This window comes from Panulirus ornatus, chromosome 58 (assembly GCF_036320965.1).
Source record: "Panulirus ornatus isolate Po-2019 chromosome 58, ASM3632096v1, whole genome shotgun sequence".
Lineage (NCBI taxonomy): Eukaryota > Metazoa > Arthropoda > Malacostraca > Decapoda > Palinuridae > Panulirus > Panulirus ornatus.
In genome coordinates this window covers 23,462,983-23,478,653 of record NC_092281.1, presented here as the reverse complement: position 1 = coordinate 23,478,653, position 15,671 = coordinate 23,462,983, and the positions used below count along the sequence as shown (strand labels likewise).

Genomic DNA, 15,671 nt, shown 5'->3' with positions numbered 1-15,671 from the left:
GGATTTCCTTAGTTCTAACATGACACTATTCCTAACGCTACCTACCTTTAACACGACACTAGTCTTCACACTATCTTCTAACATGACTCTAATCCTAACCCTCGTCACTTCTAACACGGCTTTAGTTCTAACACGACTTAAATCCTATTACTCACAACCTCTCACAGATGTCTGATCCAGTCGTCCTCACCTTCTGAGGCAAGACTGCTCGTAGTAGGCTAGTCCTAACACTGGCAAGTTTTAACGCAACATTGGTTCTAATATGCGTTTGTTCTGTCGTTAACCATTCTTTCGCTTCTCAGCATTACTAACGTGTCACTAGCTAGCCACGCCAGATGTTCATGAAATACAGTGTTGTTCCACTTGCTGCAGCCCTGATTGTTTCAAATTCAAACCATAGTCATGGTTGGGTGTCAGCAGCAAGCTTCAGCGATGGTCGGTAGGAGAATGTCAGCCGTGGTTGGTTGGATTCTGATATGCAGGTCTGCCATGGTTGAGAGTAAGCTGTGGCTGTGTCGACAACTGTGTGGAAATTTTCATGATAACCTTAACATTTAGGGAATTCACTGACATTTCCTACCCATCCTGTGGGTGATGACGGGAAAGATTATACAAAATGCACAGACGGTCCAGACACTGGGCAAAGTTAGGATACTTTTTAAGTATTAGGACAAAATTAGGATATTTCTAAGGCATCTGAGCACTAAAAATACTTCTCAAGTACATGGGGCAAAGTTAGGATACTTCTCAGGAATCTGAAGTACATGGGGCAAAGTCTGGATACTTTTCAAGTATTTTGAGGGGCAAAGTATCCTTCTCGAGTGTTTGGGGCAAAGTTATGATACTTGATATATATCTGGAATAAAGTTAGGATACTTCTCAAGTATCATAGGCAAAATTAGGTTACTTTTTATGTATGTGAGGCGAGGTTATGATCCTTCTCAAGTATCTGTTGCAAAGTCAGGATACTTTGCATGTATCTAGGGTAGTTAAAGTACTTCGATAATATCTGGACCAAACATCAGTATGGATATATGAGATTACACGTATTTTGCATGATAGGATTTGACCCTGATTTCACTGGTCAGACAACAGCCACGTATGGTAACCACTGTTGCTGGATGGGAGAGAAATTCGCCCGTGGTTGGCTGTAGTGAACATGTCAGCCGTAGTTGGGTGTGAACACGACAGTCGTGGTTAGCAAGGGTGAGTAAGTCTGCCGTGGGTGGCGATATCAGCACGTGCACGTCAGCCGCGGATGGGCGTCAGGAACATGCCCTCCCCCCTGACGTTCAAGCGACGCGATCCGGCCTTACGTAAGGCAAGGAATTATGATGAAGTCCTCCCACGCTATGCTTCAGGCCATTACCACTCTCCCCTCCCCTCTCCTCTGCCTTTAGTGGGGACGCCCACTACCACATACAACTGTCAACAACGAGCCACTGTGATGTGACTTAAAAACACAGCAAAGTTAATATGCAAATTACCATCCCCTTGTATGGTACGTCTTGTGCGCAGCGCCAAGTTTTCAAACGCAGATGGTGTGGACTCAAAGCATAGAGAACTGTACCAAAAAGTAAGTCAAGTTGACGAACTCAGGAAGCAAGGTTTATCGAGCTGTGTTGTGTCGTGTGCACACGAGAAAAGTGGCTTCATCACGGGCAACCGGAAGGAAAGCGAGCTGAGAAATATATGAAAGATCATTCAACCTCTCAAATGTTTAACCGCACTGATGTTTAAGACCTAATTTCTACCCTGATGTTAATTGGAAATACATCCATGATAATGAGACAGGTTCGAGCCATGATCAGACCTGTTGGACTGTCTGCTGCTTGTGGGTCAGAGAAGTCGTTTCCTCCTTTCCCTCTACTCCCAACGCCATATAAGCAGGCCACCTTGGCTTTCACCAATCGCTATCTGTTCGTCATCGTCACGTGACAGCCAAAGATACCAAAGTGGTCTGGTCAGGTTCGTTTAGACAGGTAACTGAAGCAGGGAAAAGCAAATACAGAAATGCTGTCTTTGTAATGCCCAGACAAATATTTTAAAGGTCAAAAAAGGCAAGTAAAACAGTTGATTTAGGTTGCACTTTGTTACAGGGTTAGGTTAGTTTCTGGTAGCTGAATTTGGGTTTCAGGACTTTATTTGTCAGAATTTATATAAAAGTATTTAAATGTTAGTGTAGGTGAAGGTTACAAGGCCTTGGGTGGGTGGAGGCCAGTACAGAACGTCCAGTGGGTACTGAAGTTGCAAGGAAAATAAACTAGGATGTGCCGACCTCTGCTAAGTTTGGTTTTCCAACTTATTCGGCATTTCGGCTGGGAAACACTGGGTGAAATCATGGTGCTGGGGATGCATCACCAAACTCCTAGGGTGTGTCTGGCCTACTACGGTACATTCGACAACGAGGTTGAGAGGGGTGGGCTGGGGTGTAGAGTGTATTAGCTGGGATTACCAGACCACTCCCACACCCCAGACGACACGCTACACAGAACCCGCTCACACACCGACTCTTTTGGGCTATTGTTCTGTTGTCTCAATGGCCTCTTACCGTTAAGCCTCTCGTGATTTTAACTCTCCACTTGAGAATTCAAAGAAATTTCCTTCAAAACTGATGAAAAGCTCTCAAGTGGCTGCATGTCAGAATTTGTCTATAAACGAATGAAAAAAAAATAGCTTCAAGTCGTAAAGAATAACGTAATTGAGAAAAAAAGGATAAATTTATAATATACTCCCAGGATGAAAAATATAATTTTACGGTCTCCAACGAAAAAAAAAATCTAACAGAATCCTGGCGAGTACAAAGCTCGCCTTGTATGTTCAGAAAGAGACGAAATTCTCCATAACAGCAGTAATACAGTATTGTCAGTTGACAGATACCATGGGGGCTTAGTGGCTCTGCTCTGGTAAGTGACATTGTTGACGAATGTGTGAAGACTGGTATATCTATGCTCGCTTCTTCTGGTGATTTTAGCATGACAGCGTCCGAAACTGTTTGTAATGTGGACCGCACGTCTTTGCTAGCGGATGAAAGTTTTGATGTATTACTGAGGTGTGCATTTTGTGAAATAAACTGTACTTGTATGTAGGTGAACGAGGCCGTGGTGTACATGTGACCGAGTTGCCTGGTGCTGCCACGCCCGCTCGCCTGCTGACAACTGCTGCCACTGACAGCTGTAGTTCGGATTTACCACAACAGATGGCATCACTGCCTCCTCTGATGATACCTATATTTAGTAGGGTTTGTAAAACTGCTTCCGTTTATGTAATACGAAAAATGCGGTAATAAGGTCTCGATTACTGCTCACATTGTATGAGGCAGACTGTCGAACACAAAGAGAGGACAAGCAGCGCCTGGCGCACAGTGAAAACTGCCCGCTGTTCACTCGACAGCCTTAGGATGGGTGCCTGCTGGCACATGAGTAATGTAATGATGGACTTCCGCCGAGATATGGGTTTAACAAAATATGTCCTTAGAGCCGTCACTAAAAAGTGGTCCAAAATGTTAGTGGCGGCTGGATAACGCACATAACGGTTCCAGCAACCTTATATAATCACTAGTTCACAACCTATCGTTGTAATGTAAGTCCTTCATAACAGAAAGTTGTGCTAATTCTCAAAATCCTCGCTAGTTTCAACAAAATCCTCTCCTCAAGATTAACTTTTTCAACCTTTTTCAACCAAAAATCCAAAGCAGTGATAACTTCAAGTCACCTTGCACCTACTTCCCTCCACACACACACACACACACACACACACACACACACACATTCGAGGTGTGATCAGAAGGTATAAGACTTTGCATTTACTTTTATGAATAAGGTATATATATATATATATATATATATATATATATATATATATATATATATATATATATATATATATATTTATATATATATATATATATATATATATATATATATATATATATATATATATATATATATATATATAAAAGGACTGATGATTGGGAATACCTGGTTTAAAAAGCGAGATATACATAAGTATACTTATGTAAGTAGGAGAGATGGCCAGAGAGCGTTATTGGATTACGTGTTAATTGACAGGCGTGCGAAAGAGAGACTTTTGGATGTCAATGTGCTGAGAGGTGCAACTGGAGGGATGTCTGATCATTATCTTGTGGAGGCTAAGGTGAAGATTAGTATGGGTTTTCAGAAAAGAAGAGTGAATGTTGGGGTGAAGAAGGTGGTGAGAGTAAGGGAGCTTGGGAAGGAGACCTGTGTGAAGAAGTATCAGGAGAGACTGTGTACAGAATGGAAAAAGGTGAGAACAATGGAAGTAAGGGGAGTGGGGGAGGAATGGGATGTATTTAGGGAATCAGTGATGGATTGCGCAAAAGATGCTTGTGGCATGAGAAGAGTGGGAGGTGGGCTGTTTAGAAAGGGTAGTGAGTGGTGGGATGAAGAAGTAAGAGTATTAGTGAAAGAGAAGAGAGAGGCATTTGGACGATTTTTGCAGGGAAAAAATGCAATTGAGTGGGAGAAGTATAAAAGAAAGAGACAGGAGGTCAAGAGAAAGGTGCAAGAGGTGAAAAAAAGGGCAAATGAGAGTTGGGGTGAGAGACTATCAGTAAATTTTAGGGAGAATAAAAAGATGTTCTGGAAGGAGGTAAATAGGGTGCGTAAGACAAGGGAGCAAATGGGAACTTCAGTGAAGGGCGTAAATGGGGAGGTGATAACAAGTAGTGGTGATGTGAGAAGGAGATGGAATGAGTATTTTGAAGGTTTGTTGAATGTGTCTGATGACAGAGTAGCAGATATAGGACGTTTGGGTCGAGGTGGTGTGCAAAGTGAGAGGGTTAGGGAAAATGATTTGGTAAACAGAGAAGAGGTAGTAAAAGCTTTGCGGAAGATGAAAGCCGGCAAGGCAGCAGGTTTGGATGGTATTGCAGTGGAATTTATTAAAAAAGGGGGTGACTGTATTGTTGACTGGTTGGTAAGGTTATTTAATGTATGTATGACTCATGGTGAGGTGCCTGAGGATTGGCGGAATGCGTGCATAGTGCCATTGTACAAAGGCAAAGGGGATAAGAGTGAGTGCTCAAATTACAGAGGTATAAGTTTGTTGAGTATTCCTGGTAAATTATATGGGAGGGTATTGATTGAAAGGGTGAAGGCATGTACAGAGCATCAGATTGGGGAAGAGCAGTGTGGTTTCAGAAGTGGTAGAGGATGTGTGGATCAGGTGTTTGCTTTGAAGAATGTATGTGAGAAATACTTAGAAAAGCAAATGGATTTGTATGTAGCATTTACGGATCTGGAGAAGGCATATGATAGAGTTGATAGAGATGCTCTGTGGAAGGTATTAAGAATATATGGTGTGGGAGGCAAGTTGTTAGAAGCAGTGAAAAGTTTTTATCGAGGATGTAAGGCATGTGTACGTGTAGGAAGAGAGGAAAGTGATTGGTTCTCAGTGAATGTAGGTTTGCGGCAGGGGTGTGTGATGTCTCCATGGTTGTTTAATTTGTTTATGGATGGGGTTGTTAGGGAGGTAAATGCAAGAGTCTTGGAAAGAGGGGCAAGTATGAAGTCTGTTGGGGATGAGAGAGCTTGGGAAGTGAGTCAGTTGTTGTTCGCTGATGATACAGCGCTGGTGGCGGATTCATGTGAGAAACTGCAGAAGCTGGTGACGGAGTTTGGTAAAGTGTGTGGAAGAAGAAAGTTAAGAGTAAATGTGAATAAGAGCAAGGTTATTAGGTACAGTAGGGTTGAGGGTCAAGTCAATTGGGAGGTGAGTTTGAATGGTGAAAAACTGGAGGAAGTGAAGTGTTTTAGATATCTGGGAGTGGATCTGTCAGCGGATGGAACCATGGAAGCGGAAGTGGATCATAGGGTGGGGGAGGGGGCGAAAATTTTGGGAGCCTTGAAAAATGTGTGGAAGTCGAGAACATTATCCCGGAAAGCAAAAATGGGTATGTTTGAAGGAATAGTAGTTCCAACAATGTTGTATGGTTGCGAGGCGTGGGCTATGGATAGAGTTGTGCGCAGGAGGATGGATGTGCTGGAAATGAGATGTTTGAGGACAATGTGTGGTGTGAGGTGGTTTGATCGAGTAAGTAACGTAAGGGTAAGAGAGATGTGTGGAAATAAAAAGAGCGTGGTTGAGAGAGCAGAAGAGGGTGTTTTAAAATGGTTTGGGCACATGGAGAGAATGAGTGAGGAAAGATTGACCAAGAGGATATATGTGTCGGAGGTGGAGGGAACGAGGAGAAGAGGGAGACCAAATTGGAGGTGGAAAGATGGAGTGAAAAAGATTTTGTGTGATCGGGGCCTGAACATGCAGGAGGGTGAAAGGAGGGCAAGGAATAGAGTGAATTGGAGCGATGTGGTATACAGGGGTTGACGTGCTGTCAGTGGATTGAATCAAGGCATGTGAAGCGTCCGGGGTAAACCATGGAAAGCTGTGTAGGTATGTATATTTGTGTGTGTGGACGTGTGTATGTACATGTGTATGGGGGGGGTTGGGCCACTTCTTTCGTCTGTTTCCTTGCGCTACCTCGCAAACGCGGGAGACAGCGACAAAGTATAAAAAAAAAAAAAAAAAATATATATATATATATATATATATATATATATATATATATATATATATATATATATATATATATATATATATATGCCTTAGGAGTCCCTTCTGTCTTTTTGCGGATCCTGCAGCGCTTAGGAAGCTGATCACGTCGCTGGTCGGGATCATAAGTCTCCGAATGTAGTTATGTATGGGCGTATGTGCGGAGAGTGCAGGGCAGCTGAGTAGCGTTGTGTTCTCGGTTATGGTAGTGCATGAAGGGCCCTGGGAGATGTTGAAAAGGTGTTTGTGGTGCTATAAGGAGGGTGATGTCCCGAACACAGACGGGAAGTTGACTCGTGTTTGTCTGGGGTGTTGCTTCTGACAAGTGAATGAATGTCTAGTGGGGTGGAGTTTAGGACAGAGTTTGGAAGGGCGGGTGTTTATTACTTGTTGGTCATTTTAGTATATTTTGTCAGTGATATATTTGGTAGCGGTGGGGGATCTGTGAGCAAAGTTTCTGAAGTGTGAGACAGGAGTAAGCATCTTATTTCTGCTTAAGGGATTGGTGGCTAGTTAAGAAGTGGTATGGGTGGAAAGGCTGTTACCAGAGTCCGCCTACTTGAGGTTACACTGCGTGTGAAGAGTTACGTCTAGCATGGCTGTATCTTAATTAGCTGGCGAAACAGTACAGTCACGTTCAAGAAATCGGTTCAAGAGAGTCGGTTCTGTCCCTGTCACTGAGTGTAGCACAGCCTTGGTGCTGCAAGAGTCCCTGTAAACCAAGCTCTTCAGTATCACCAGGACCCTCTCAGAGAGACGTCCTGGGTTTATCGTAAATCAGTAAAAATATGGTCGACGTTTGTAAATGTAATTGGATACCATGCTGCAGGTGCCAAATGTTTATTATCCTTTTATCCGTAAATTGTCATTGTTCTTTTGACACGTGTGATTAAAAAAAATAAACACTCCACTTTTGGTTAAAAGTTGATATGGCAGAGACATGAGCTCCGTAATCCTAAAAATGGAGTTCTTACCCCTGAAAGTTTTGTGTGAAGTCTGTCCTAACACCAGCCGGCAGTTCCAAGGGGTGGCGACAGCCGCCAGCCTGGCTAGTCCTCTCTTAGGGTTAACCTCAGTCCAACAGTCTTCTCGGAAATGGCTCACTGTCCATTATGTATATGTATGATGGTGATAAATAGTATACCAGTTTCATAATAATATTAATTTTAGTAGTAGTAGTAGTAGTAGTAGTAGTAGTAGTAGAAATAGTAATAATAATAATAATAATAATAATAATAATAATAATAATAATGGTTTTTTGATAATTGAGCACTTCGAAATTTTCTGTGGGGAAGGTTGATTTTCGCATAAACGAAAAATCCATCTCCAGAACAGTAGTAGTACCTGCACCTGCTGCCTCTGGGCAATCTACCCACACACGCCATCACCAGCCAGCTGGGTCAGCCCGCCTCCCTCTCCTTCTTATATTCACTTCCTCGTCACTTTTCCCATCCAGCAAAGTCCTTCCTTCTGGTTCCTGCAAGAAGCTCCTTTATAACTTTAAAAAGAAAATTAAGAAGGGGGGGGGGTCTGGAATATCGTCAGCAAAGAGAAGAATACGTATAGTTTACTAGGATGAGGAAGAAGAGATGACATCTTCTGAGGGTCTAAATTCCACCCCGTAGAACCCAGAGGTGAGTCATGGCTCAACACCCGCCACACAAGGAACCATCTGTCCACACACCTCACCAACCACACTTGTACAAACCACTACAAATCCACAATCCAATGGGGGTGAACTAAAACCAAATTAAAAAAAAAAAGAATGTATTTGGAACACACCGGAATGGCAATTACACTTATTTTTTTTTATGTTTTTATAATTTAAGATTTTATAAAGTAAAACAGCAGGTTGTGGGTGTCAGCTGTAGAGCGGCAGTTGTTGGGAGACGTAACTGAAGGTTAGACCGAACAAGTTCATCGTCGTATGACTACACTTTGTTTTTATCATGAACGAAGTAGTTCCGTAGGCCAGAGAGACCTGACATAAAATGTACCAAAGAGGACTAATGAAAATTGTTATATATATATATATATATATATATATATATATATATATATATATATATACACTGAGGCAAAGTGACACTAAAGAGAGAGACGATGTTGTTTACAGCAATGTGCACCAATATTTATGACGGACGTGTTCCCCTGCCGCCAGCGATACTGCTGCTGCTCCTGTTGCCACAGCTGTTCGGTCAGTCCTAGTTAAACACAGCAGACTGAACGGTATGTGTCGGCGACGGTGCGGGAACAGCTGCTCCATCTTGTGAGCATGACCACGGGCAGCAGGAGGACCGGGCTGGAGCACCAGGGCCTCCGTGGGTCGGGTTCATCGGCTGGTGTTGGCCCCGGGCGCTAGCTAGACTGCTGTAGCCGACCCGCCCGCCATCCTCCACCCTGTAGCGTCCCACAGGTTCTTCCTCCCTCCCTGGTCACTGCTCACTGTGGTAGCATAGCCTACACGTTTCTACCCACAGAAGTAAGCGTCTTGAGATCTTCAATAACCACCGGGAAAATTCGTATTTCACGGATACAACAGGTGCAGCGTCACACAAATTAGAACACCAAGGCGTATAATACTTGTCTTCAGTTTTATACTTTACCACCCATCATAGAGGTTCGACAGTTTCAACTGTGCAGGACATGCGTTATAGATTCTGCTTAGCCTGTTATCTCTAGTTGTTGATAGCAGTTAAACCCAACATCTCATACACATATGGCGTGTATAAGACATTATGAACACTGGACAAACGTGTAAGAGTATGGCCATAAAAACACTTGAATGAGACGAGTTAAAGAGCTGGACTGAAGCCCCTCCCCCCACCCTTGTATCCAGTCAATAGGCTATATAACCTCTCTTTACACTTAGTAAGTAAGTTCGCTGTTCTGATATTATTTTCTTGTACAACTCTTAACTCTTAACCAGATTTGTATATTTTCCAACAGTACTTGTTTTCCCTCCAGAGCAAATTAACGGTTTATTGGCAAGTGTTCAATACCAGAAATGTAATAGCTGCAAAAGATGGTATTATACACAGAGCTTTTTCGTAACTAAATCATACACTGAAGCAGCATCAGTCCTTCACTGAGAAGGTAAAGGAGCTGGTGTCGAGCAGACTTAAACCAGAGACCACTGACGAGGGCAACCAAGATGCCCTGACACGCCACAGACCATTGACAAGGACGACCAAGACGATCTAAGACAGCGTAGACCTTTGACAAGGACGACCTAGACGCTCTTAAGACGACGCAGACCTTTGTCAAGGACGACCAAGACGCTCCGAGATGACACAGACCACTGACAACGACGGCCGTCGCGTCTCGATCACACCCTGGCCAGATAGTACAGGACTAGGCCATACCAGTCGCCCCCTTCACTCGTCTTACACAAGAGCTCTCACGCACATTGGGCAGCAGACCAATGGATCACAGAGGCAGTAGAAAAGAGGGATCAGGGCAATAGAAGGTCAGCGGCAGCAAAGCACTGGAAAACCGGGCAGCAAACCAAAGAACACTGTGTGGCAAAACCTAGGACAAACAGGGGCAGCAGAGTATGGGGATGAGGAGCATCTGTAAAGTGGGACGAGGGTCGGAAGAAGAGAGGGACGAGGTGCAGCAGCCTGCAGTTATCAGGTGGGAGGCGGCCATAACGGTGTCACAGGGACCACTCTCTCTCTCTGGACCCATCACCACCTCCCGGCGGCCGACCAAACCTGCCGCCACCTTCACCTGCACCGGAGCCCACATCCCACAGCCCTGGGCTGCCAGACACACACACACACACACACACACACACACACACACACACACATATACACACACACACACACACACACACACACACACACACACACACACAGCTTGGTGTCTCTCTGAACAATAGGCTAAGGTGGAAGGAACACGTCACTACCATCATCAGGTCCTCCAATTATCATCTCTACTTTCTTCCTCGACTCAAGATGGACAGGACCCCCCCTGACCTAACTCTAGAAATTCTAAAAAAAAAAAATTTCTCTCTCCCAAACTTACCTGTGTCTACCCCGCCTGGTCTCCCTCGCTGCCCACTGCACAACAAGGACTGTTAGGAAAATGTGGAGAAAAGGGGCATATGTGTTCATCCGCGATCCCTCATACAACCCCCTTCCACCCCCCCCCCCCCCCCTTATTAAGAGGAGCTCAACGCACTGGTCCTCCCAACTTTCTCCAACCATCACTTGGACTTCGTCCAACACTTCGGGAAAAGTCACCGTCACCTGCCCGCCAGAAGGAGATATCCCTCCTCCCCTTAGAGCTGCAAGCCGCCTGCAGTTCGGCACCACACCCGCAGCGACACCGTCCGAGCCCGTCCAGACCGTTACAAGAACAGCTACACCTCCAGCACCGTAAACAACATGTGTAACCTGCACTGTTTATGTATGGACGGTTAAATTCACACACACACACACACACACACATATACACCAGTGTTATTGCCCCACTGTTTTTACAGGTGTGTATTTTCTCGTTAACTTTTCAGCCTTGAGCTGCTTTTTTTGGTCACAACCGTTACCATTTATTATTATTACACACCCACCTTCATATACAGGAATAAATGTACACCCAAACGCACACAATCTTACGCTCACATGCACACATGTGTAAGGATTGAAAAAAATTACATACATCATGTCTCGAGTACTACGGTAAATCTTGAGCAAGATGTACCTAAAGGTTGTACCTGGGTGTTCAAGGGACGTGCCTTCATGTTCATGGGTCATATAGTCGTGCTTAAGGGTCATACCGTCGTGCTCAAAGGTCGTACCGTTGTGCTTAAGGGTCATACCGCTGTACTCAAGGATCGCATCGTCGTGCTCAAGGGTCATACCGTTGTGCTCAAGGGTCGCATCGTCGTGCTCAAGGGTCATACCGTCGTGCTCAAAGGTCGTACCGTTGTGTTTAAGGGTCATACCGCTGTACTCAAGGATCGCATCGTCGTGCTCAAGGGTCGTATCGTTGTGCTCAAGGATCGCATCGTCGTGCTCAAGGGTCATACCGTTGTGCTCAAGGGTCGCATCGTCGTGCTCAAGGGTCATACCGTCGTGCTCAAGGGTCGTACTGTGCTCAAGGGTCATACCGTCTTGCTCAAGGGTCATACCCTCATGCCTAAGGGTCGTACACTCATGCTCAAGGGTTGTACCGTCGTGCTTAAGGGTCATACCATCGTGCTCAAGGGTTTTACTGCCGCGCTCAAGCATGTATTGGACATGTGCGTCCCCAGTCTGGTCAACCCCGCTCATAGAGAGACGTAGGCGTACAGATTTCCTGGCGACGGTGTGAACAGTTCTTGCAGTAGAGGGTAGGAGCCGATCAACTAGAAAAACCACAAGAAGAAAACTGTAAGCAAGCAGAGAGGCAGAAAGAAAAAAAGGTGAAGAAATACATACTTGTGTCGTAAGAGAGCAGTCAGTACACGAATGGGGTCACAAGCCAAGTGAGGTAACAGTAAGTGAAGATCGTGAACAAAAAAATATGATAAAAACTGTACGAGAAACAAATAAAAAATGAGGTGAGTTATTCCTACATACGTACACATAATACAGTAATGATACGTAAGATACAGGTCGCCTGCGTATGTACACACGCCAGATAACGTCAGGATATACGAAGGACTTGGAAAACATTTCGTGAAGCTGATGCAGTTATGGTACTGTCGAGTATTATGGCTGGAGAGCCTGACCTAACTACCGGCGAGAGAGAGAGAAGAGAGAGAGAGAGAGAGAGAGAGAGAGAGAGAGAGAGAGAGAGAGAGAGAGAGAGAGAGAGAGAGGAAAATATGAGTTATGAGGAGGAACGAGATGACCCGCTGCCCTTGCCAGGCAACATTACTGGCGGTGCTTCATAAAACGTGAGAAAATGCTACATGATCCAGGCAAGGTGGTGAGCTTGGGCAGCAACACGTAATGGATCAGAGAGTGAGGAGTACCTTATCCCCTTCAGCACGAAGGCACGACCCCTGAGCACGACGGCACGACCAGATGAGTGACAGGGTTGTGGTTGACTAGTAGTTGAGTGACATGGCTGTGGTTGACGAAAAGGTAGAGAGAGAGAGAGAAAGAGAGAGGAAATGGGGCTGGAACACTCATAAAAAAGGGGGTAGACGAGTGTCAGTACTGTAAATGGATTCACTCAAGGAGCAGCGTATCCAAAGGGAGTAATTGCAGGTCATAATGGCAAGATGTCACGGGTTGAGAGCGGATCACTAACGAATTAATTAAGGTAAAACATGTTATAATAAACACCATGAGAAGGTCGGAAGTGGATAGACAGTAAGCTCCACAAGTCAGCCAGCTGCCTGATGCGACCTTGTGTAATCGGAATAGTGAAGCCGGACGTACAGGGATGATGAAATTCCGACAGAAAGACACATTGACTCTTGGGAGAGAAGGATTTGCTACTCATGTTGTCTGACACGGGTGTGTATACCGTCCCAGATGCCGAGTGGATATTTACAGAAAAAGTAGCTACCAACACTAGCATCAAGAGACGAGCATCTGCAATACGCGGAATTTTTGGAATGGAAAATTAACAACATACTGGTTTGAAGACAAGCATAGAAAGTTCCATATACTGCAAAATTAGTGAGATGTTATATGGCATACCTCGAGAGAAAACTAGAAATAAACAAAGAACACTCTAAAAGGCAAAGGACGAAGGCAACATCAAGAAACCAGAAAATAGAACACCTTACAATGAGGGACGAGGAAGATACACCAGAAGAACAGGATTAAAAGTGGTACACACACATGCCGGTAACTCAGAGGTCTCGCTGGGCAAATAATCAGTATGTAGTGACAGCTGATACGAAGCTCATCCAGAATGTAAACTCACACTCAGTATTTCTCAGAGTCACAAGAACACGGAAGGAAAGAAAAGATTGGGGAGGAGGCTGGATGGTTGGTTGGTTAGTCGGGCTTGAGGCTTATCCGTTGCCAGGGTCATTGAGGCCGTCAGCATCAAGTTATAACCACCAGTCGGACATAAAAACAAAGGAAAAAATCATGAACACCTTCAGGTATTCATGATAATTCTGAAGCCATATACGTTCTCACTGCATATATGGTCCTTCGGGGGAGGGCAAGGCTCTGGCCCCGGCCCTTCCGTAAAAGGATAAGCGAAAGTATCTGGAACCACTAATGGGTGACGTCCCCTTCAAAAGTTAAGTGATGAGAAGAGTACCATAAACATGGCGTTATGGTTGTATACAACCCTCTGAGATTTCGTGAACCACATGAAATGTTTTGGGACAGTAATAAAGACACGCGACAAGGACGGTGCAGGAGGCAGCACTACTTTATAGTTGAAAAAGAAGTTCCAATGGAAATATGAATTAAAGGAAAATCGAGAGTGTGTGTGTGCGTGGTGGAGGATGCATCCACATAGCGAAAAAGTGAGATGTGTTCAGGAAAAGGTCCCGTAACAAAACGTCGGAACACTCGAGCCAGTGGGCAGGTACACCATCAATGCTGCCTCACATGATAACTTTTATCAACCTAAAAATAGGAAACATGATCCATGGTGCCTCCCCTGAGAGGAGTGACCACACAGTGCTTAAGATTTACTACTTGGCTGGCAGGGGAACAGCGAAACAGACTAATCAGAATGTAAACAGAAGAAGATACAGGGAAACAACATTTCCGAGTTGAACTATTTGTGAGCAACATAACTGGGAAAGGGGATTCCACAGAGTATGGAGCAATGTCATAAGACCTGTGCAGCATATATATGATGAGGAAGGTGGCAGAGGAGTAGCAAAAGCAGATGGAAAAAAAGAAAAAAGTTCTGTTGGTTAAAAATCAAAAGAACAAGAGAAGTAGAGTCGTTCTATGAAGAAGATGAAGAGGGAAAGAATCTGAAAATCATAAAAAAGGAAGAAATGAAAACAACGAAATCAGAAGAACAAAGAAATCGGAGATTCGGAAAGTCAAATGAAAGTCTAAAACTTCCATAAATCTGTCAGGATCAGATTATCAGTGAAAGAAGTTGATAATTGGATGGAAAGACTGTGAGAAGGGATGTTGAGACAAAGGGACACATCTGGGTAGCCGAATGCAGTGTGGCCAAGTGTGTTTACAGTCGAAGACACGTTGCCTATATCACTACCAAATTGGGACAGAGAGCCTTGACATTATTAGACCAGATATATATAAGCTCGAATGATCTGGATCCTTATAAAGGCCAAGACAAATGGCATCTCGTCCGACGTGCTAAAAGTGTGTGGACACATTAGAAGTGGCTCAGTATTAAAGGCGTGGAAGAGAGCAAATTCCGTGCTCAAGTTTTGGAAATGCAATAAAGAAAATGCATCGCTGTAGCTACTGGTCAGTATCACTGAGAAGCGATAGGATGAGGACTTTCAAGGAGGAGGTGATAAACGATGGATCTCCTGAACTAATAGGACAGATGGATGGGTCGGGTGGTGGGTAATTGTTTCAGCCGCTAATAGGCTATTGAAAAACAAAATAAAAATAGGTAAAAAATCTAGGGTTCCATCGGCAGATCAGAAATTACTTAGGAAACGTGTTAGGAGTACCTTTTCACCTCTGGATAAAAGTCCTCAGCGGTGTCCAACAGGCCCTTGTTTTGGGCCGCCGGTATTCCTGAACCACATGGATCACGAGCCAGAAAGACTCAGACCGTAAATGAATGTCTGCAATTGAAACTTGACTTACGAGAGAGACAAAGAGCATTTAGGACAGAAACGTTTATACAGAGAGACGCGTAAGGCTCTAGCATTCGCCAGACTCTTGGTGGATGAAATTCAACCCAGCCACATGCAGTTTGATGAAGATGGAGCACAGTGAAATGAGGCTAAGCTAGCTATCATCTTGCAGGGACGCAATTACGAGATGCTTCCTGTGAGAAAGACTTGGGGCTTGACCTTACACTGTATCCAGTCTATCACCCGGGAACCATATTACCAGTACAGTCGAGGCTTCATACAATATACTGGAGAATGACAAAGATATCGGTATATATATTTGATACATATTCGCCATTTCCCTCGTCGACTTAGCGTTAAGAAAAAAGGACTGAGCCTT

The 15,671-nt window shown here is 44.3% G+C and overlaps 2 protein-coding genes across 3 annotated transcripts in view; one reads left to right on the top strand and one right to left on the bottom strand.

Moving 5' to 3' along the window:
- The window catches only part of LOC139766667 (DNA repair protein REV1-like), a 195,615-nt gene that overhangs the window by 19,444 nt on the left and 160,500 nt on the right, over positions 1 to 15,671 (top strand). The gene's annotated exons all lie outside the window — the stretch shown is intronic.
- LOC139766670 (coactosin-like protein) overlaps positions 1 to 15,671 on the bottom strand; it is a 55,612-nt gene that overhangs the window by 28,170 nt on the left and 11,771 nt on the right. The gene's annotated exons all lie outside the window — the stretch shown is intronic.